This window comes from Euprymna scolopes, chromosome 20 (assembly GCF_053919585.1).
Source record: "Euprymna scolopes isolate OS-2025 chromosome 20, ASM5391958v1, whole genome shotgun sequence".
In the NCBI taxonomy this organism is placed as follows: domain Eukaryota; kingdom Metazoa; phylum Mollusca; class Cephalopoda; order Sepiida; family Sepiolidae; genus Euprymna; species Euprymna scolopes.
In genome coordinates this window covers 66,999,303-67,022,652 of record NC_136501.1, presented here as the reverse complement: position 1 = coordinate 67,022,652, position 23,350 = coordinate 66,999,303, and positions in this window count along the sequence as shown.

The window sequence follows — 23,350 nt, the reverse complement described above, 5'->3', positions numbered from 1 at the left end:
ATATATATATATATATATATATATATATATATATATATATATATAGGACAAAAAGAGTATGAAATGAAGACACAAAACTATTTATTGGTAGATATACAATGGATCATTTATTGAATAATGGAATACCGGAAAAATTGGGGGGATAGAAGAGACTCTTTATGCCAGGGCATTTCGAAGCTTAATGCTTCTCATCAGAAGAGTAGAGAAGGTGCTAGGTAGCATGGGGAAGATACGGCGTCTAGCGTAAGGTTCTTTAGGGACAAAAAAGAGGAATTATAGAATGTTGGGGGAAGCTTTATTGAATTCTAAATAAATTAGGAGAAGCTTATTATATATAGTATTATATATAAGAATATATATGGTTTTTAATATAGTTTTGAGATTAAGGGGTGTATGTATTATGGTTAAATAGGGGTGTATTGTTGCTGCGTGGTAATTTATTTTAACGGTTTGTGGGTGTCTATTTTCTATGAAGTGGGTAATTTTGATTAATTTTGATTAGTGCCACCTAAACGGCAAATGGTGGCTATAAAATCGCTTATGATTTGGAGGGGGGTTATGCAAGATTGTAAAACTGAAAGGTAATATGCGGCAATATATTTATAAGTTTCTACTGTTATGATATAGGGAGTATGATCATAAGGGGCGGTCGGAGATTAGGGTGGCAATGACTATGAGCGCGTATAACTTGATGTAAAATGTTAAGTGTACATATTGATGTTAAAGTGGGGGAGTAAGGAAACCATTGCTACTTATGAGCGTTGTAAAAATATACCAAATAATAGTAGGGTAATTATAATAGTACGAAAGATAATAGTAATGACAATTATAATAATAGTAGTAATAATAAAGCTGAAAATAAATTAGAAGTAAAATTGAATATTAAAATATATATATATATAATAAAAATAAAGGCAAAATTAAAAGTAAACATTAAAATTAAACATTAAATATAATGTTACCAATAGTTGTGATAAAATTATATTCAAAATTACTGTTAATAACAGTGAACATGGAGATAATGGTAGCGGTTATGGTAGCAATGATTGGGGTAATAACGGGGATAATAATAATGATGATATCAATTATAATGATTATTATAATAATAATGATGATAAAAACAATAATAATAATAACAATAGTAATAGCGTTAAAAACAGTGCAGTAATAATAATGAAAATAATAAAGGCAGTAGTAACAATACTTCTACCACTACCTCCACCAACACCACCACTATTACCAATAATAATAATGTAAACACTGTTAATACTAATTATTAGGGGTGCGTAAAAGAAAGGGATACAGACAAATGGGGGTTAGAATAACAGGAAATAGGGTAAGTGGACTCGTATAAAATAAAGTAAAATAGAGAATATATATATACATATATACATATATATATACACACACATATACGCATACACATACATATATCCGTATAATAATGGATGTAGAATAAGCCGGGAAAGCGTAAGAGTTTGGTGAACAAAAGGCCCTTGGGTTTAAATTAAATTAAACGATTGATTCACTAGGAACGGGTGTTTCAAGAGTCCACCTTAAAACTTTAAATTTCTTTAAGTTCGATTATAAAGGCAATCAAATTTATGTTTATATAGACAGGCTAGGCCTAGAAATTTGAATACATACTTTCTCGTTTATGAACACGAGGGACAGGTCCATCGAATCGCCATAACTACTTAATGCAGTAGTTTTAATCTCCAAGAGATACAAGAAGTATAGTTTATAGCAGTCCTTTAAATTTCCATATTTCTCCATATATTTTGTTGGGGTGGTCTTTCGTAGATGTTTTGGTCTTGTGAATTTTTATTCCTCCCAATATGACTAGCAAAAAAAAGCGTATTTTTTCAACGGAGACTCTTGTGATGGAAATTACCCGTAGCTGGACTGGTTCAACTGTATTCAAATCCAAGTTACATTATCAGTAGGAAGTAGCATCTAGATGAAACACTTGGCTGGTAGTCGGAGGGGGTAGGATACGGATGGGGATATGTATGTATGGGTGACGGGGGTGGGTTGGGTTGAATCGGTGGGAGATTTTCTTAGGTTATATTTTCGGTACATTTAAAAGTTTTACTACTGGGTGGAGGGCTTAGTGTAAATCGAATAGTAGAGACCAAATGCGCTGATTTTTAAATAATTTCTTATTGGGGGGGGGCTCGCCACTGGGTTTAGGGGTCGTGGTTAGATAGTTCTAAATTTAGGTTTTAAGTCTTTAGCCCTGTAAGGTGGTTTCTAAGCTATATTTTCATTGGGCCTGGATTTTATATTGTTTAGGTTATATTCTCGTTGCATCGTGCGCTAATTGGTAGTTGGTTGCAAGTTAACATGTGGTATTAAGTGTACATATTTACGGGGATAGAGTTTGTTAGGCAAAGTTGTTTATGGACTTATGATTAAGGCAGATATATTGTTTATTAGGCATTGCCAAGATGCAGGCTATTCTAGGTTGGAAATTTATTTAAAGGTATCAAATGGTTGTGTGTTCAGAGGGTGTGCTAATATTTTATATTAAAGAGTTGAAGTTTTTTATGGTGATTTTTGTCAGATCGCGGAGATTATGAGTGGTTCAAAAAAAAGTTTAGTTTGGGGTGTTGTCCAATAGTCCTATACTAGGGGAAACGGTTAGTGATGGATATTGTTGCATTTTATGGATGGCGAGGAAGTGCAATAAGCTAGTTCCTGTCCAGTATCTGAACTTTCTCTTATGCCTGCAACTGCAAATTATCTCTTGTTTTGAATTGAGGATGTTTAATTTTTAGGCGCCGTTATAATCTCGGTCGGCTCTGCGTTACATAGAAGGCAGTATTTAGATCCTGGGCTGTATGACTTGGATTTTCTTAGTATTTTCCATTTTAATGTAAAGTCTATTTTGTTTTATTTTAGATTTCTAACTAGGTTAGATAGGGTAGTTTTTGTTTTAGGGTTCTCCTTTGAGAATGATTGTAAATGGTTTGCAATTCTGGCCTTTATCGGGAAGGAGGATAATCCTATGTAGGTATATATTATAGGGCTTGTGCGTGGTGTATCTAGAGGCTCTTCATTTATCTGGGAGTGCCATGAGTTTCTATGTCCAGGTTCTGCGGAGCTTATACCTATCTGCTCTGTGGTCAGTTGTTCAGATTGTGTACTATTGCTTATTGGATTATGTGGATTCTCTCCGGTGTAACTGGTACTATAGGTTTGCGCTGTCAGGTTATTAGTTGTCGTATTAGGCGGGAGTTCTGTTACTGTACATGAATATATGACGTCTGAGTGTACACAGTCATTCCCCAGTGAGCAGCTAGTTGGGTCGTTACAATTGCAGTTTGGTTGTGCTAGACTAGGGTTTCCATTAATTATTTTCTGCGCTGATTCTATTTTCTTATTAATAGTGCTGATAATAGTTTATTGTGCTACTTATTATAATAGTTTGTGCTACTTATTATTAGTGCTTATAATAGTTTGTGCTACATTTGTGGAATTGATCTTTCTCTTTTCTTTTTACATTAAGCTATATATATGCATATATATATATATATATATATATATATATATATATATATATATATCATATCTAATTGTGTGTCTGTATTTGTGTGTATTTAATGGACACTATACATTTCTGTCATACATTTGTACATTCGGAAACTCAACCCATAAGTTTAATAATACGAAATGTGATTAATTCATTAATGAAGGTAACGATATACTTACATCAACTAATTAATCAATCACAGCTAGTGTTTCTGTGAAACTGTAGGTAATTGTGGGTGATCAATATAATTTATAGCGTATGTTGAATAAAATAAAAATAATATATATGTGTGTGTGTGTGTCTGTGTGTGTGTACTTGTCAGAGCAATTGATCACTCTTGTAATTTCTCCTTAAACATTGTATTACACAATGTATATATCAATATATACAAAGAGATAGATGATAAAATGACCAACATATGAAATGAAAAGTATTATATATATATATATATATATATATATATATATATATATATATATTATTTCTTAACTACGTTTGCAGCTAAACTAAAATTTACTGCATCTATTTTCAACTAATCTTTCGCTTGCTGAAGCAATTCTAAAACCGCACATACGGGCACAGTTGGTTAAGCAGAATGCATCGTAGAGATCAGAGCGAGGCTTGACTAAAATTCTTCCCGGTGGTCACTCGAATAAATCAATGAGTGACGTTCGTGCTAGCCGGATTAAAAACCCAAGGGACGGCAAATATCAGCCATGTTTCGCTTCGGAAAGCAGTCCTAAGGCCAATGCGGACGGAAGTGGTGGTCCAAGATTAAACGAGGAATGCATCGATGAGATTTGGGGTTGGATTGGCGTTTGTGAGAGAGACAGAAATGCCTAAGAAAACGACAGAATTACCGCTGGAGGTGGGATTGGCGGTAAATATATCTGTAAGCGTATAAAACAAAATTGGTTGAGTTTTAGAAACTGAACATTCGGAAGAACAGAGAACTGGAGATCGAGAGGTTCAATATGGCGTTTACAGCCTTTAAGAAAACTTGTTTCGCTTCATTTGGAAACAATATGACTTTTTTATAAACTGGTCTAAAGTATAACCCACTCTATATTTTTGCATCCACTGTGTGCGCTAAAATATGAAACAAATTATAATAGATTTGAAAATTTCAATTCAACTAATACGCATTTGAGTGAGTGCCTGTTTTTATTTATTTTTTTTTTTTTTTTTTACTCTTTTTCATAATAAATGGTTTTGATTTGGGATCGTGTTTAATAAGGGATGTAGGGAGTTAAAAAAGGAGATGTTTAATCACATTACATTTACACTTCTATATGTTAGTACAGTTAGGGAAGCAGGAAATATGTAAGAGAATTCCAATATCGAGCAGTCTGAAGGAAGGAACTACTAGAGCAGAAGGCTTTCCGGAATCTAAGAACTTCACGAGTGTCTTTGAGAAAGTTTTCATGACTGTTATACTTCTAGAGAACCTACTTTCGTTGCTACCTGTACTAGAGTTCATGTGCACCGGTTTATCGTTTAAATATTGTATTTAACTCTTGACAGAGATAGGGTAGCGATTAAACGAGATTTCGCAACCTTTACATCGGACCCAACCTTGATCAACTTATTATCTGGGGTGTCGGGAAAATTTCGACAACTAAACATGTTGGTTACGTTCATGTGATCCCTTCCGAAAATTATCAATGTTTTTCTGAGGAAACCAATGCCAAAAATAGAATGATGTTTTTTCCTTTTTATCTCTGCTATGACGTGACTTCGCACAACCGTCTTGGTTATTTGCATATCTTTATGCAGTTTCTGCTATTATCAGCATCAGTATTTCCGTCACAAATAAAGGTATGCCAATTGAACGATATTTTTATGTGTGCGAAAGGTTATTACGTACAAAGAACATGAAATTAACTCAGCATATATTTATACAGATTAGCAAGGCCCTGTAAAATATCCACGATTGATTGCTAAATAACTTCTGCTTCTTCTCATTATACAAACTTTTTCAGCTAATCATATTTTTAAATAAAATAAGGTCTACATATTGCAACAGTTTTCTAGATCTTAAAATAACTCATTTATTTAAAATTGTAAATATATATATATATATATATATTTAAATAAGGGAGTAGTCACCATGTATATATGTGTGTGTGTGTGTGTGATGTGTGTGTGTGTGTGTGTGTTAAAATGAAAAAGATTACAATGAATATGTTGTAGAAATATTTAAGTCGAGGGGACGTAGTATTATATTTTTGACAATTTATTTGGTTTTAGAGAAATTCATTTTGCGATCGAGAACATTTAATTTTTGCCAAACAACGATTTCTTTTTTTTTTTAGTTACATTTTAGATTTCATCCGTGGCGATCAAAAGATATTACTTTTCCAATTGATGTGAAAGGTGATAACGTACGTACAGGAAGGAAATATATTATCAATTCTTCTTACTACAGATTAATATATATATATATATATATATATATATATATATATAGTAAGATGGTAGTTTGCTTGAAGCATTGCTAGTAAAGGAATATATGAAAGTTTTGAAAGCCGAAAACAATGCGTAAAGGATCAGAATCACAAACTGAAAGAAAGGAAAAACAAACAAACAAATAGACGGGTATGTTTGAGTAGAGAAATGTCTAACTATTTATTCATTTATCATTCCTCCTCTCATATGAGACATAACCGTCTATTTTGTTGTTTGTTTTCCCTTTCTTTCCTTTTGTCATTCCGGTCCTTTATGCATTGCTCTCTGCTTTCCAAACTTCCATATATATACATATATATATATATATATATATATACATACATATATATATATATATATATATATATATATACATATATATATGTATATATATACATATATATATATATTACTATAAGCAATCAATGGTTATCTACAGTGATTATTAGTAAGACTGCACATGTTAAGGACAATTATAATTTTAGGAACCCCAAATGCCATACAAGAATTGTCCATGTGGTGTAAAGCATAAAGATCAAATCCAGTTATAAATGACACTCTTCTGGAGATTAAAGTTCAATACCCAATATGGAAGATAGAATACAATTGTGGATTACTTAATGTTGTGGAGACGCCCACTAATTAACATAGGTGGGTGAGTGAGATATATAAAGGTATCAATCACCAATATCGGAGGAGTTCTACAACGACCGCTAAATAGGCAAGACGCCTATATTGCCTCCAGTAAGACATGCAACACGCCACCTGCCGGAATATCTCCCACTGAAGTATATCTGAAGACATGTAAATATGTATATAACTTTTCTGCCTAATATATTATTCTTATACCTTTACTTTCCGTGTTCTTGTTAATTATTTCTGCAGACACAACAGTGGCGACAGGAATTCGAAAAAAGACTTAAGCGGGATAAAAGCCACTATTAAACACAACAGTGGCGTCGAGAATTCGAAAAAAGACTTACGCGGGAAAATCCACTATTAAATTCAACAGTGGTGTACGAAAAATACTTACTCGAGAAAGATTGAAAAAAAAAAAGGTAATCGAAGAAAAACAAATCTACTGTTGAACACAACAGTAACATCGAGGACTTTGAAAAAGATTTACTCGGGAATTCACTGTTAGACACAGCAACAGTATTCGGAAAATAATTTACGCGGAAAGTTATCACTGTCGAAAAAAAGAAGAAAAACAAACGAAAGTAACTACAAAATTGTCGAACGAGATATTCGAACACTGGATACTTGAAAGCAAAATACCAATAACAATTTCAAAGTGACAACGAAAGTCAAAGAAAAAACGCGTTTTCGCTAGTACACCGTGAACTAATTTATGCAAATTATCTTGAAGGAGAAAAGTGATATTTTTTTTCAGCTATACCAAGAAAGGATTTTTTTTAAAGAATTTTGTACGTAATCAAAGCTTAACGGATTAAGAGAAAAAAATAAAATACATTTTTTATCCCTCAATAGAAAAAGGGAAAAAGAAAGGTTCAACGCAAAAAATAATATATCGATAGAATTCGGTTGACACAAAAAAAAGGCGAACCTAAAAATGGTTGTTCGTAGTTATTGTAAAAAGTGAATTAGTAAAATAGACTGATTTTTCTAATTTTTGGAAAAAAAAACAAGATGGAGGATTTTGCTAAAATAATGACACAGTTCATGCAGAATCAGCAGATCTTACAAAAAGAACAGCAAGAGCTACACACAGAAAGAGACGAAAGACAAAATGAACGACTCATAAAATGCCTAGAAAGGCAGGAAGAAAGGTTCTCGCAGATGCAACTTGAACAGAAAGGACTGTTAGAAAGATTAACAGCTAATTCCATACAAGAAAGTAATACAGCCTTTTCCAACACAACAATTGTTAACAGCATAGATGTGTTCACATACGTACCGGAAGAGGATAAAACTTTTGATGCATACTTCAAGATGTATGAAGATATTTTTTAAACAGACTACGAAAACTGGCCAAATGGAAAGAAAGTAAGTTTATTACTTCGAAAGCTTGGTACCAGTGAAAATTGCAAATTTGTTGATTTCATATTGCCAAGCAGAACGAATCAGTTGGTCATGTATGAATCTTAAGAAAACTGATGAGCAGGACTACCTGACATACGCGTCAGTAGTAAACAAAAACTGCGACAACGTCAAATAATCGGAACTCACGGTAGACGATTCCAAATGCTTAATCTTTGTACAGGGTCTAGTATCCACAAAAAATTCAAAGATCCGAAGACGCGTTCTCTCAAAATTAGAGACAGGACAAGGCTTGACATTGCAGAAATTAGCAGAAGATTGCCAAAGGGCAGTATCACTAAAAAAAAGATTCCAGGGATATAGAAGAAGCAAGAGTGGCGCACATTAGGAAAATTAAAAAAACCTTTCAGAAACTCAGGACAAAGAAATTTTGTGACAAGTCAAAATTCAAAAAAATACTCAAATTATAAATACTCAAATTATAATAACTACACAAAACGAAATTACGATAATAGTCAATATAAAAACTACAGAAAGTGAAATTACGATAATAATCTAAGGAATTATAAAAAGACAGTATCAGGTAATAATTGCAGAAGATGTGATGAAAAACATTTGGAAAAGGATTGTCCTTACAAAAATATCAGGTGCTACAATTGCGATAAAGTTGGACACAAGAGTGTTTGCTGCAGAACAAAAAAATAGAGTACACCAAATGAGAACGTAAATGACAAAGGGAAAAATAATTTACGTAAATATGTATCAGTAATTATTTTCGACAAACAAGTGAAATTTCAGCTTGACTGTGGATCGGATTTGTAGTTAATAAACGTCAACAATTGGAAAAAGCTGGGTAAACCGACTCTTCAAAAATCAAGTAAAGGTGCACGAATAGTGACAGGAGACGAAATAAAATTCGAAGGAGTGGGCATCCTGCCCATTAATTTAAATGGCACGACGAAGAAACTGAAAATCTTCGTAATTAAAGAAATTGAGTGTATTGAAAAATTCAATCTTTGGGATAAACCAATGAACGCTTTTTGTAGAAAAATAACCAGTTGCATTCCAACATCAGGAAATATTAAAAACGATCTAAAAAAAGAAATTTCCAGAAATATTTACTACTGGACTGGGAAGATGCAATAAATTTAATGCTTCGTTCGAGCTAAAAAAAAAAAAAAAAAAAAAAAAAGGACGCAACACCGGTGTTTAAGAATAAACGGAACGTACCGTTCGCCGGTTTAGACAAAATGAATAGCGAGCTGGATAGACTCGAAAAAACAGGCATCTTATCGAAAATCGACACTAACGTCTGGGCAGTCCCTACGGTGTATGTAAAAAAAAGTCGGAACAAATTCGAGTCTGTGCAGACTTTTCTACGGGCCTAAACGATGAATTTAAAGACCACAACTACCCTTTACCAATCCCTGAGGAGATATTTGCCAGACTAAATTGTGGCAAATTTTTTTCAAAATTGGATTTGTCCGACGCATATTTACAAATTCCGATGGAAGAAGAATGCTCAACGATATTATGCATTAACACGCACAAAGGGTTGTTCAAATACAACTGTCTACCCTTCTGGATCAAAGTCGCGCTGGCGATTTTCCAACAAGCAATGGATACAATGCTGAACGGAATAGATTGTGCTTGTGCATACCTGGATGCCATAATCATCAGGAGCGCGTCCATAAGTGAACACCAACAGCATCTAAAAGAAGTATACACAAGAATAAACGAATACGGATTCAAGGTGAAAGAAAACAAATGCGAATTTTGTTTAGACAAAATCAAATATTTAGGGCAAATAATAAACGCCCAGACCCGGAAAGATCGACAGCAATTAAAAACATACCGGCACCACATACCGTGACGACTCTACAAAGCTTCTTAGGTCTCGCAAACTACTACCAAGTATTTATCAAAAGAATTCACGACCTAAGAGCTCTGCTTCACGAGTTATTAAAGAAAGAAACACCATGGATATGGACAAAAGAATGTGTAGACGGATTTGAGAAAATTAAAAAGACGAGGACGTCCGATCTATTTTTAACCTATTACGACCCAAAATTAGAAATAAGAGTTGCGAGCGACGCGAGCTCGTATGGTATAGGAGCATGTATACAGCATATCCTGCCTGATGGATCGAAGAAAGCTATAGCTCATGCCTCAATGACACTACTTCTGGCAGAAAAGGCTTACTCTCAAATAGAAAAAGAGGGGTTAAGCATTATTTTCGCGGTGACGAAATTACACCGTTACCTGTACGGGAGACACTTTATACTGGAAACAGATCACAAGCGCCTAGTGACAATTGCTAGTATATACGGCAAATCGCCTACTCCGTTGAAGTACGATTTAGCTAAATTATCACTTTCAAATAAAACATCTGGGTTCGAAAAAAATAAGTCATGCGGATGGCCTGTCAAGGCTTATACTGAAAATGAGGGAAATCCTCGAAGAGTCAGTAATTTCAGCTATACGTTTCAATTATAAGGAAAAAAACATGGTGGCGAATATAATAAAAGAATTACCAGTCACGTTAACCGATATAAAAAGGGAGGCTGACAATGACGATGTCATCACAGATAGAAAGAAAAATATAAGGGAAAATGATGAAAAACGCAAAGCATATTTTCCTATACAATGATGTTTTGTTATATAGTGAAAGAGTTGTTATCCCGAAAACCTTGCAGAAAATGATCTTACCTGATTTTCATACAGAACACCCGGGTATAAATAGGATGAAGGCACTTATGCGGAGTTACGTTTACTGGCGTAACATGGATGTGGATATTGCACTAACAGTAAACAAGTGTAAAGGTTTGTTTGTTTGTTTTTTTTTGTTTTTTTACACAGTGATCACCACTTATCAAGGCCCGGAAGCCACTCAGGGATAAGGGTTATTGCAAGTACATTACGTTAGTGAGGAGATTTGCTGAAATGTTTACTTAAGGGGGCGGTTCATTAGGAATTTGTTAGCATTGAACTTGAAGACAACCAAGTTGTAGTCCAGAGGGAAGCAGGCAGACGGAACAGAGTTCCGCAGGCGTGCAGTTCTAAGAAAGAAAGGTTGTGCATTAGCCGCAAAGGCACCACCGATAGTCCATAAACATTGGAAAAAAACTGATCATCTATGGTCACGCATTCATATAGACTTAGCTGGACTGACTGAAGAACAATACTACCTAATCATGGTAGATAGTTTTTCCAGATGGCCTGAAGTAAAGCGTTTCAAGAACCCGACGACAAATAACACAATAAGTTTTCTGCATGAAATATTTGCACGTTTTGGTGTGCCAGATATTATAGTCACAGATAACGGAACACAATTTACACCAAGTGATTTCAAGGACTTTTGTGACACTTTTCAGGTAAAACATATAACTACACCACCGTTCCACCCTATATCAAATGGATTAGTGGAAAGATTCGTAGACACGATAAAGCGTGCACTTAGAAAATCAATAGGGACCCCGACGGATAAAGCATTACAACAATTCCTGCAAATATACAGGATAACTAAGAACCCAAATACATCGTCGAAATTATCGCCAGCAGAATCACTGTTTGCTAGAAAAATAAAATCACCATTTGATATATTAATACCAAAGCAAGAAATCGTCCATCAAACTACGCACACATCACGTAAAAGGTTTAAACCTGGTGGTCGTGTATATTTTAAATGTATGAAAAATAATATTTCATATTGGGAGTTTGGTACGGTAGATAAACGTATCGGCGACTTGGTCTACGTGATAAAAGGTCCAAAAAGGATATACAAAAGACATTAAAATCAATTGAGAAAACGCCATATAAAAGACAACGAACATGACAAACCTGATGAAAAGGAAGATCCAATTGATATACTATACAAAGCGTTTGATATCGAACCATCACAAACCATGCCCGAACCGAGAGGATCGGGAAGGAAAAGAAAGTTTACAGAACCAATTATAATGAACCCCAAGAGAAAAAGATATTAAAATCTATACGACTTCAAATCTTGGGAGGGGGATTTTGTGGAGACGCTCACTAATTAACATAGGTGGGTGAGTGAGATATATAAAGGTATCAATCACCAATACCGGGGAGTTCTGTACCTATGTTGCCTCCAGTAAGACATGCAACACGCCACCTGCCGGAATATCTCCCACTGAAGTATATCTGAAGACATGTAAATATGTATATAACTTTTCTGCCTAATATATTATTCTTATACCTTTACTTTCCGTGTTCTTGTTAATTATTTCTGCAGACACAACACTTAATACTTTTTCCCGGTCATGACTGACGGATCAAGAGCATGCATTTCCTGTGGTTTAAATAAAGAAGCCGTTCGAAATTCCGATTCTCGTATTCGACAGAAAGAAGAAGAAGCCCGGGTGTAACATCGACCGGGATGCTGTGAAAATAATGCTCAAAATGAAAACAGTAGTCCGAATAATCCAAATAAGCAAATTATCAATTCTCATCTGTGAAATTTAGAAACACAACTAACATTTATTTCAGATGACTGTTTAAGATATTTACAAATGTTTCAATAAAAATGAAATGTGTGGATAATTTCATTAATGCCAGACATTTTTATCAAAAAAGCAAACAATGAAATCGGGTTTTTATCTTTCGATCTCATTTCTACAAGTTTCTGAACTAAAGATGGCAGCCATTGAAAAAGGCGTTTCAATGAGAACTGTCAAATTCCTCTGCAGGTAATTTCGGTATATTTCTAATTGCAGACAAAACGGTGTTTTTTTAAAGAAAAGAATCGGAAATTTCTGAATAAAGATCCGGTAACAAAATACAATGTGACAAAAAAAAGATGGCGGTTGATAAGAATTTAAAAAAATGTTTGGCGGGCTTTTTCTTTTAATTTATGATTTTGTAGCTTTGCGCAAATGTCGTTATATTTTTTTTAACTAAGGTCTGTACTTTTATTTCTCTGTTATATATTATGCTAGAAAGGATAGCCGGCGTTGTCCGGAGCAAACAAATAAATAAAAGAATTGAAGTTATGTTTGAACACACCTACTATACTTAGGTTATTGAGCATATGTCAATTATGTGACAGTTTTTACACATCCATCAGTTAATATAGAGGGGAAGGCTTGTTAAACTATTTTGTACTTTAACGTAATAATTAAAAAAAAAAAAAACACTAGCGGGATCTGTGGAAATTCCACAGCGGACTTTCAGATGTAATATATTGATGTTGGCATTCTGTGGATGTTCGGTGTAAATGGAGACGCCATGATATTTGTTAAAATTGCAAAAGTATTTATCTAAGCTAACAGGGACGCCCGGCCATGCACGGTCGTAAAATACACTTAAATATGATATTTTAATTTATGCAGATTCCATATATATTATTATAGTCAGTTTTCTATTGACTCTTATATATTTTAAATTGTGGTTTAAGAAATAAAAATAAATCCATATGACTTGGGCTCGTCCGTTTAAGTCGAAACCGAAACCAACACTTATGAAGAAAAAAAAAAAATATATATATATATATAACGTGAGTTCCTTCAGCTATAATCGAAACTGAAATCAAAACTTATGAAGACTTCTTAGTAAAATTATTTATCACAAGCAATGGAAGATCATCACAATAAAACGACAGTTACTCGGAAGAAAAAAAGATGTAAACGTGACACACAAAATATTATACACGCTACCGTATCATTCAAACACGGTCGTGTTTGAATATATGGTTAAGTGGAAGTTTAAGTCATTTAGAACTTGATTAAAGCTTCACTGCTCACTCATTTTCGACCAAATTCCAAACAATTATTACAGTCTACAGATCACCTTCTCAGCCATATTATGAAAACATTTTTTTAAATTTTTGTTCAGTAAAACAAAGGCTATAATGATGAGGTGAGCGATGCTTTTTATCACCGGTTTCTATAGCAACATTGTCGCTTTAGCGACTACTGTCGCGAAAAGAGCAGTAACTCGTGAAACAGACAGAATGAAAGCATAAAAGGGAGATAATTTGGGGTATCTTATTGAAAGCAGACGAGTGCCGTACATTGTTATTACATATGTGTTTATGGGGACAAAAAACTGAATTTAAACAGAGAACAAGTGAGTTTATTGGAAACATGGAAAAATCATGGATTATAGAAAAATGCGAGCATGAAAAGTAATATAGTTAAGCTTAAACATGGAACAGTGAAGGACTAGTTGTTAAAGCTGGAGAAAAGGAACATGATATTCTAGTTAAAAATGTAATCAATTTATAACTTTAAATATTGCAGCATTAACATTTTTTTAGTTCAATTTATAACATTATATAATCAATTCTTAATGCTGCAATAATAATAATAATTAATATATCGATAAGATACCGTAAAAATTGAATTTAACTTTAAAAATCTTATCTAAAAAAATAGCACGTTTCATAAAGTGCAAAACTACTAAACAGTTAAAACACGAAAATATAATCGACCTTTCAACGAAGAATCTGCAGTAGAGTATCTAATAAATGTGTGTGTTGTTCTATCTTTAAACAAAATTACAGCAGGAACAAACGCGCATTGGATGGTTTTAAAAAATACCCCTAAACTATTATCAACTAAATGAACCAATCCATCATCACTGATTACTAGGGCTGTGACAAGGGAATATTCTTTTCATTCTTTTGACTCTCTGGTATATATCCGACACATTTAGACACACTTAATCAACCGAGAACCACATCCGTCTATATAAAACGTATAAGATAAGAGTCAAAACAATGTCAAGAATATGCTGTTGTCACAGCCCTACTGATTACGCACAAAATAAAATTTCGATTCACAATCGAAAAAGTGATTATTAGAGAATTGTTTACAAAGAACCACTATCCCGCGTCATGAATGGGTTTCTAAATGATAACATTAATATTTCAGCAAATTGCCGAATTAAAACGATTGGTATTTACGGTTTTGTTTTTCTTTGTTTAATACTAATTTTGTGAATGTTTATTTCAACACAACCCGTAATGTGTGGGTTTTCTTTAACAGTAATAAACGTTTCTATGTTTCAAAAATTTAAAAATTTGATGCTTCAAAAATTAAAAAAATATATTCTTGACAAGTGTGATGCAGAACAACAGCACTAATTTCCTATCGACTTTCGCCATCCGACGAAACAGACACGGAATCCCTCTGTCAACCAACTGATGAAACAGGCAGGGAATTCCTTTGTCTGTGGAAAACAATTGTAATGAACTAAGTTAATATCTTGAGGTTATAAAATAAACACACACACACACAAAACTTTTTACGAAAACATCTGAAGAGAGCACACCCTAAGCTCGGAACGCGTTATAAAAATATTTTAAAATAAAAATATGATGAAAACATTTAAAAAAAAAACCCACAATTGTTGATGGCTACACTCTTTTAAATATACATTTTTTTCTCTCGTTGGAACTACACAACCATCACTTTAAATATATATATACATATATATGTATATATATATATATATATATATATATATATATATATATATATATATATATAAATATGTATATATATATTTAGCCAGTAGAGTTTAGTTTCCTAGAAGTACATCCAATGAAACTGCATGTGTCTACCAAAGAGTGCTCAATGAGTAAACAGAGCAGGTATATGAAACATGTATGCACATATGTAGCCATCAATTTTTGTATAAATAAATTTCATATATATATATATATATATATATATATATATATATATATATATATATATATATATATATATATATATATATGGGGGGTGTTGTATACATTTATTAGGCATTGTTTATGGTGCGTGCGTATGACATATGAGTTTTTGAGAAATGTGATTTGATCTCCGTAAGCCTCAAAAGACAAGGGAGCTGGGCGTAATATCGTGTTAGCACTGTTCTTTTATTTGGGCTTAACAGTCTGGGTTCGAAAATGTTCGTCCCTAAATCCTAGGTTATCGACTCTTAAAAAGTAATTTTCACCTTTGGCTCACAAAATGATTTAGAGCGCGTAAGAGTATTTTAATATGATGACGTAAGTGAAACCGAGGTCACTTAACTGCTAATTTTGCGTTTTTTTTAAATGTTTGTGTGAACAATTAAGCGGAAATCCTAGGCGCTATATTTAAACGTGTGTTTAAATGAAAACATGCTGCCTAAATTTCTGCACACTTTCCCAACATCTATATATGTGTGAGCCAGTTTTTGGACAGTTTCTTCTTTTTTTTTTCAGTTATAAATTTTGTGCGTTCTTTGGGTGTTTTCACACCCGCTGTTTTTTAATTAATATGCACTAGCAGGACCCGTAAAAATTCCACGGAAGGAGAATTATATTTTATCAACAAATATGTTTTGATAAAGCTGACATTATTATGGATAATGCAAAAATAATTTTTCACGGAAAAAATAATAATATGAGTTTACGGCGTGCCTTAATTAAGTTTTTAGACTTATTTGTAGAGGCAATTTAAATTGTCGTAGACTCTTGAAAATTCAGTATCTTATCGCGATGTATCTTATAAATTGAGTGCCCAAGTTTTATGATTTCAGGTTCAAAGGAACAGTTAGAGCAGGAATTGGAATACTTTCTACTAAAGCCTGATTGTCACAGCTGGTGAATTTCAAAAATACAATTTTTGACATCCTTGTCACAGACTATTTTACCAAGGTAGCAATCAAGACAGTTCAGATCTTTCTCCCTGTGTCTTTTGATTAAGCTCAAGTAAAACCTTAGAGGTTGTCGTTATGAGACAAAAGAGAGGATGAAAAAGGCTGTGATGAGGGTCCTCACATGAGGATTTCCATAGGGCCTTTCAGATGTCGTTAGAACGGTACAACAAGTGCATTACAGCCGGTGGAGATTACTTCGCAACGGAATCGAGTTTCGTACGTGTACTATCAATAAAAGTTTCCATATGAAAAACGTCTGGAAACTTATTAAACACACTTCGATTATGAAAATAGTGTCCATTTTAATTTAAATATAGAATCAACATAAATGAGATGAATTAAGTACTAAGAAATACAATTAAATAATATTGTGCTTCATAGTTTAATAGAAAGTCATGTTGTGTGGAACAATCTTTAATTTACTCTTTCAATCCCGCACCTCTTGGCAGGCAATTTTTGGTGCCCTGTTTCTTTGGAATGTTCCCTTTTTTACGTTACGTTTCGGTGACATCTTTCTTCACTAAACAACAACTGTACGTCAAAATTACTATGAATTCTTTTATCACACCATTACATCAGTGATCATACATTATTATTATGACATTTGAAAATGGAGTTATATCAAAGAGAGGTCACTCTCATATTTTTCCCCGCATTGCCCTTTTTAATCCAATTTTTTTCGAATTTCTGACGCAGTTTGGCGTCTAAAAATTGTATTTAGCTTTTTCTAAAGCGTATCATACGGACTAAGATAGGAACAAGCAGAATATTTTATGGATAGAATCAGCATAATATCTATCCTATATATCTTATTAACATTTATCCTTGAATGGCTTCTGTGTGCGAAAATTTATTTCGGTTATATTCTTTTTATGTTTCAAAGTGATTTCAGTATTTTTGCAAGCTATTATTATTATTATTATTATTATTATTATTATTATTATTATTATTATTATTATTATTATTGGCGGCTCACAAGGAGCTTTCACACAGGTTATCAAAGATCTCTCCTTGAAAACAGCCCATGGTGTTTCCTGGAAGCCGAGTGACAACAAGTCTCCCCAGATCTCCAGTACTCTCTATCTCTTCGATACTATTTGCAAATAAGTTTGCATTATCTCAACAGCTGATCGCCATTTTTTTCTCCTTGGCAGTGATTATTGGTGTTCCTTGGAATTTGAGTGCCAATAAGCCTCCCCAAGGTCCCAATACTCTTCGCATATCTCCAGCGGAGATCAAGTCAGTACTTTCTCCTTGGTCGTTCTTTTCTCCTTGACTCTACGTGGCGGTTTATTCTCACTACTCTTTTGGAGGGGGGTTCAGTTATGTGGTAATGTGCGGGGGGGAGTCAAAGAGCTTATAGATATGCGGCTTCAGTGTTCTTGGTTCCATATGGCGTTTCATTTTTTATTTATTTCTGCAGCAGTTTGTCTGGTCCACGTTTGTTGCACATGTTTGCTAGTCTCCACATTCAAGGGTATTCCTTAATATTTCAGTTGTTTTCATTATTGTTCAGGGAGAAAGATCTGAACTAGATGCAGGTGTTGATGACGTAAGAATTTAGATCATATGTTTCGATTTTTAAACAGAACTTTTGGGCAGTTTGCATCTAGTTAAAATTAGAGGCCAACTGTGTGCTTATAATTTAGAGACAACCTACCATCTGTCGACAAATCCTTAGTTGGACGAGAAAGAATTATTTGTAGTTAATATATTAATAGGAAGAAAATAATGTTAGACTATCTTTTTAAAAAGAATAATTTCCTGTCTCTGTCTTCGTTTGGAAGATCATTCTTTCTCCAAATAAACGTTTTATTCGTCAACAGTCTTTTTGTGTTTTTATGCTTGAATTTTTCCACTAGTCGATCGAACGGACAGATCGACAGCTACGAACACATGGAAAGCGATGTTTGAAGAATGAAGACTTTACTAATTGATTTGTGTTGTAAATTGCTCACCGACGACAACAAATATGTGAAGCGAGTACGTGCTTGTTTTTACTCACGAGCATGCACCTTTATATATATTTCCAGGTCCCTATGTACCCCAAGTGATCATCTTCCTTTAATGTTGTCCGTTTCGTTCCAATTAACTTGCTTTTATGTTCATTACAATATTACAGTAAGAACTAAGAGCAAAAATAGATGTTGGTTACTTCTTCAACCGGATTTTTGTTATGTAGTCGTGTGTGCAAATTGAGTACAACAGATCAGAGAGTATAAAGGGGACGTATATATCGGAGTGTTGTATATCGGGATGTTGACATATGATGGGATACATTTTTTAAGAGGTTGAAATATTTATATTCTTGGTACATCATTATTATTGTGATGATCATTCTTTTATCATAGAGACGAATTCAAAGTTTAACAAGGCTGAGAGAGATGTGTAATACTGCTCTTTTTACATCAGATGGGGGATAAACAGAGAGGAAATACATTACTTATAATGGTGTGGACAGTTAACACTTGAAGGATGTTACACAAAGTTTATCTACAAGATGATAGACAAAAAAACACATTTACCTTTCAGTTGTAATGAAGACACGAAGACAAACATTTTAAAAAATATAGATGGTAATTCTTTATTCATCCAGCCGGCTGAGTGATGAATCATGAATTCAAGCTTGTACGACTACATGATCTCCTCTTCCACCCTTCGCCTCCAAGGGCATCAGCTCCGACCCTGTCTTCTCTCCCTTACTAACTCGAACCCGTCTCAATATATTGAAATTCCCCCTTCTTTATGATGTCAAAGCCGTGGTCAAACAATGTGACTTCCTCACGTTTCAAATTACACGTGCGCTTTTCACATGCATCCACGCGTCTCTGGTAACAAGAAAATTCCTAAATTAATTGTTTCATTTCTGACGCATTTGTTAATCATTATTTCTAAACTGCATTGTTCATAACTAACTGACATAAATAATATTTAGTTATGTCCATGAACAATGACAATCGCCCCACAATCGAAAAGATTTCAATATGTATTCTTTTTTTAAATTTCTCTTACAGGTTTCGATTCTAACCTTTTCTAAATATCATTTTCAAACTTATCTAGTTTTCTCTTTTAATTACTGGAATATGTCCTTTTCCATGTAACATTTTCTTTAAACTAATTATTTGGTATGGTTTTATTTATTTATTTATGAATCTATACATGCCACCCGCTGTGATCAATGTTATAAATCTTTCTACTGATAAATTCGCCGAAACGTTTAATCTCAATTATCCAGTGAATTGGACTCAAATAGAATTCAACTGAATTAGGAATGTTGAAGTGAACGTTGTTTAATGCCGGCTTCACATTGGATTTTTAATTTTGCGTCTTTTGAAATTTAATTTCATTCGATTAATTCAGATTGAAATAACAGAATCATCGAAATAAAAAACTAGAGAATCAAAATAAATTAACTCAAATTAGAAATATTATCATTTTGTCTTTTGAAACTTTAAACATTGACAGTGTCTTTTCTAAAATCAGTATGAGGCGCTCATCTTCATCTTGATTTATTGAAGGGTTCTTCAACCGAACTTAAAAATAACCGATTACTTTGGCAATCAGAAAATGAGCTTGTCGAAAACTTGTTCATGAATAGCGGTTAGAAGGAAGGAATTGATAAGATAATGTTTAATATAAAAAAAAATTAATATAACTTATATATTCATTAGTGTACACTCTCCGTAAATGACTAATAGAGAAAATACTTCATCAGTGTTCTCACTCGCAATTTACTTAGACGTATTACTATGACTAGCAAATATATGCTTCTGATCAAATATTTTCCTAGCCTGGGCGTATAATATAATGATGTATAAATATATACTACACTGCTTTCCCAAAGGAGGAGGTAATGCCTGGTATAATTGTAACAATAGTGAAATACTATACTATATTATATTCCATATAAGAAGGTAATGTCTAAATGATGATTTCCTTATAACGGTGATGATATTATGTATCTCCAAACTGCACTGTCAACTAGGCTATACACTCTGTCCCATCGACGAAATGTGGCATCCTTCCTCCTGTTTTACCAGTATTTAATGGAAGATACGAACTACAAACCCTTGTACCCCCTCGACGTAAATACCCTCGACAAATCCGACAAGCAGCAAACCCTCAGCTTAGACAGTAGAGATCCTCGGATGCCAGAAAGCCGTCTACTCTAATAGTTTTTTTCCCCCGCGGATTGCTAGACTTTGGAATTCCTTTCCGGGTCCCAGTTTCCCTTACTGTACAGATATGCAGGAGTTCAAGTATAATGTAAACAGATATCTTACTGCTCAACTCCCTACATAGTAACCCTGCAAATTATTTCCCAGATAGTAGCCCCCGACATCAAAGTGACACTGTGCCTAGTTCGAGTGAAGATACAAGGAAAAAAAATAGAACGAGAAGATTACGTCATGACACCAGGACAGATACAAAATTAATCCTCTAAGTGATTATTTAAAAATAGTGCATTAATTCGAATAATCACCATAAACTGAATTAGGCAACGCTTACTTTTTCTTTTCTGGGATGGCTATAAGGTTTCCATATCTATATGAAACAATTTTTATCAAAAAATGATTGATTCACTGAAGAATTCTTCATCTCAGCTAGATGATAACTAGGGCTATGATAAGAGAATACTATTTTTATCATTTCGATCCTCGACTATATATCTGTTAATATCTTATATATTTTTAGATAGAGTGACGTGATCCTCGGTTGATTAATTGTGTCTAACTGTGTCAGATATATACTCGAGAGCCAAAGCAATGAAAAGAATATTCTCTTGTCATAGCCCTAATGATAATGAATCCATCGTAATGAATGTTATAAGCCAAGTCAAAGGGCTACATGAAAACAGAACACGGAACTAGACTAGAAAAATGTATTAGCAAGAGCATACGCAAGCGTGAGTTTGTTCGTCTCGCTGTGTTGATTCTTCGCATCTAAATCCTGCATTAATGACTTGTCTTCCGGTATTTATTGTGTTCGCCCGTAGGTAATTCCGCCACAACAATAACATAGCAATTCGAAATAAGAAAATATATGAGATAATTTATTATTTGGTTGGTTGGTTGCTTTTTGTTTTACGGCATATCAACCCTTTTCAGGTTATTTAATGCCGAATCCAAAGATTTTGAAGAACATTTTTTAATAGAATATATTTGTTGTTTTCAAGTCGGTTTCTATTTAACCCATAGTTGGGACCCTATCAGGTACTACCACTCCGTGTCAGAGTGGACCAGGGAGCAATGGCAATTAAAAGGTGGCCCCCCTCCTTAAAGCCAACAAGCCGGGGCCTCACCACTGGATATAGTTTAAGGTCATATCCAGGACCTTATTATTTGGATTTTTCGAACTACTCCCACAAGGTCAAGTAATAAAAGCTGTTGGTTTTAGCTCTCAGGTTTAGTTTTGATCAAAATTTTTAATAAAGATTCTCAGCATCTCTTGCTAATAAAATATGTAGTTCTTCTCCTTCAGCATGCCAGATTCTATGATGCAAGTTTCTTTAAATGCTATATTCAGTCTCTTGAACTCAAAGTATGATCAATGTATGCATAAGTGCATAAGTGTTTTTGCTCGTTCACCCTACACTTCTAGATATTATTTATCACTGGGGACTAACTTTTGTGACGGTATTGAAATATGCAGATTTATTTAGATATGAATTTATACACGTTGGTCCCAGTTATAGAGGAAAGGATGTGTGAATAAGAAATTCGGAAATAACGATAGAGAAATTATTTATCATACATGCACGCGAACATATGTACATTACACACACGCATATATATATATATATATATATGCACTTATATATATATATTTATATGGGTGTGTGTATCTAATATATATATATATGTGTGTGTGTGTGTGTGTGTGTGTGTGTGTGTGTGTGTGTGTGTAACTTCGTGGATGGTCCGGGCTTACTTGCTTGCTTGAATCTTGTCCTCGGCGATCGGGCGATTCCATCTTTTAAAAAACGGATGAAAGGTGAATTATATATATATATATATCGCCATATATATTTTATAACTTACTAACCAGCTCTCTCTCTCTCTCTCTCTCTCTCTCTCTCTATATATATATATATATATATATATATATATATATATATATATATATATATATACGTATGGACGTGGCTCAGAGGAAAAAAATGAAGGTTGAAAATGTTATGTTTTTGTCCCGATCCTAGCTGATGTCACTCAAGTCATTTCTATATTTGTTTAGTTTGGATCTCATCGCAGTATATTAGGTTCAACATACAGATCAGTAGAGGAGTGTCTCTATCATAATAAATGCGTAACCTTCATGAATTAAAATATCATAGTTAATCGTATCTTACTTTTAGTATATCTATAAAGTTGATTTTTTTATTGCTCTGACATTGATATAAAAAGTATACTTTCTCTTTTTATATATTACTAGCCTGGGTGCCTGGCGTTGCCCGCATGTTTGGAGGTCTGTGTTGAGCAAAAAAAAGTAATGTCTTTACCGTTGCGTCCATCGCTAAATAGGAAGTGGCGAAGGTTTGAATTAAGGCTAGTCAATCGAAACAAGGGGATGACTTTCGAAAATATCGGCGAAAAAAGCGACTCCTCCCTGTAGAAAAGTGTCCAGTTGAGTGTAAATGAAAATATGCTTTTAGCCTGTTTTTCGATATTTGTCGTCCGAAGAGTCGGGTTCAAAAACGATACTGATTTTGTGAAA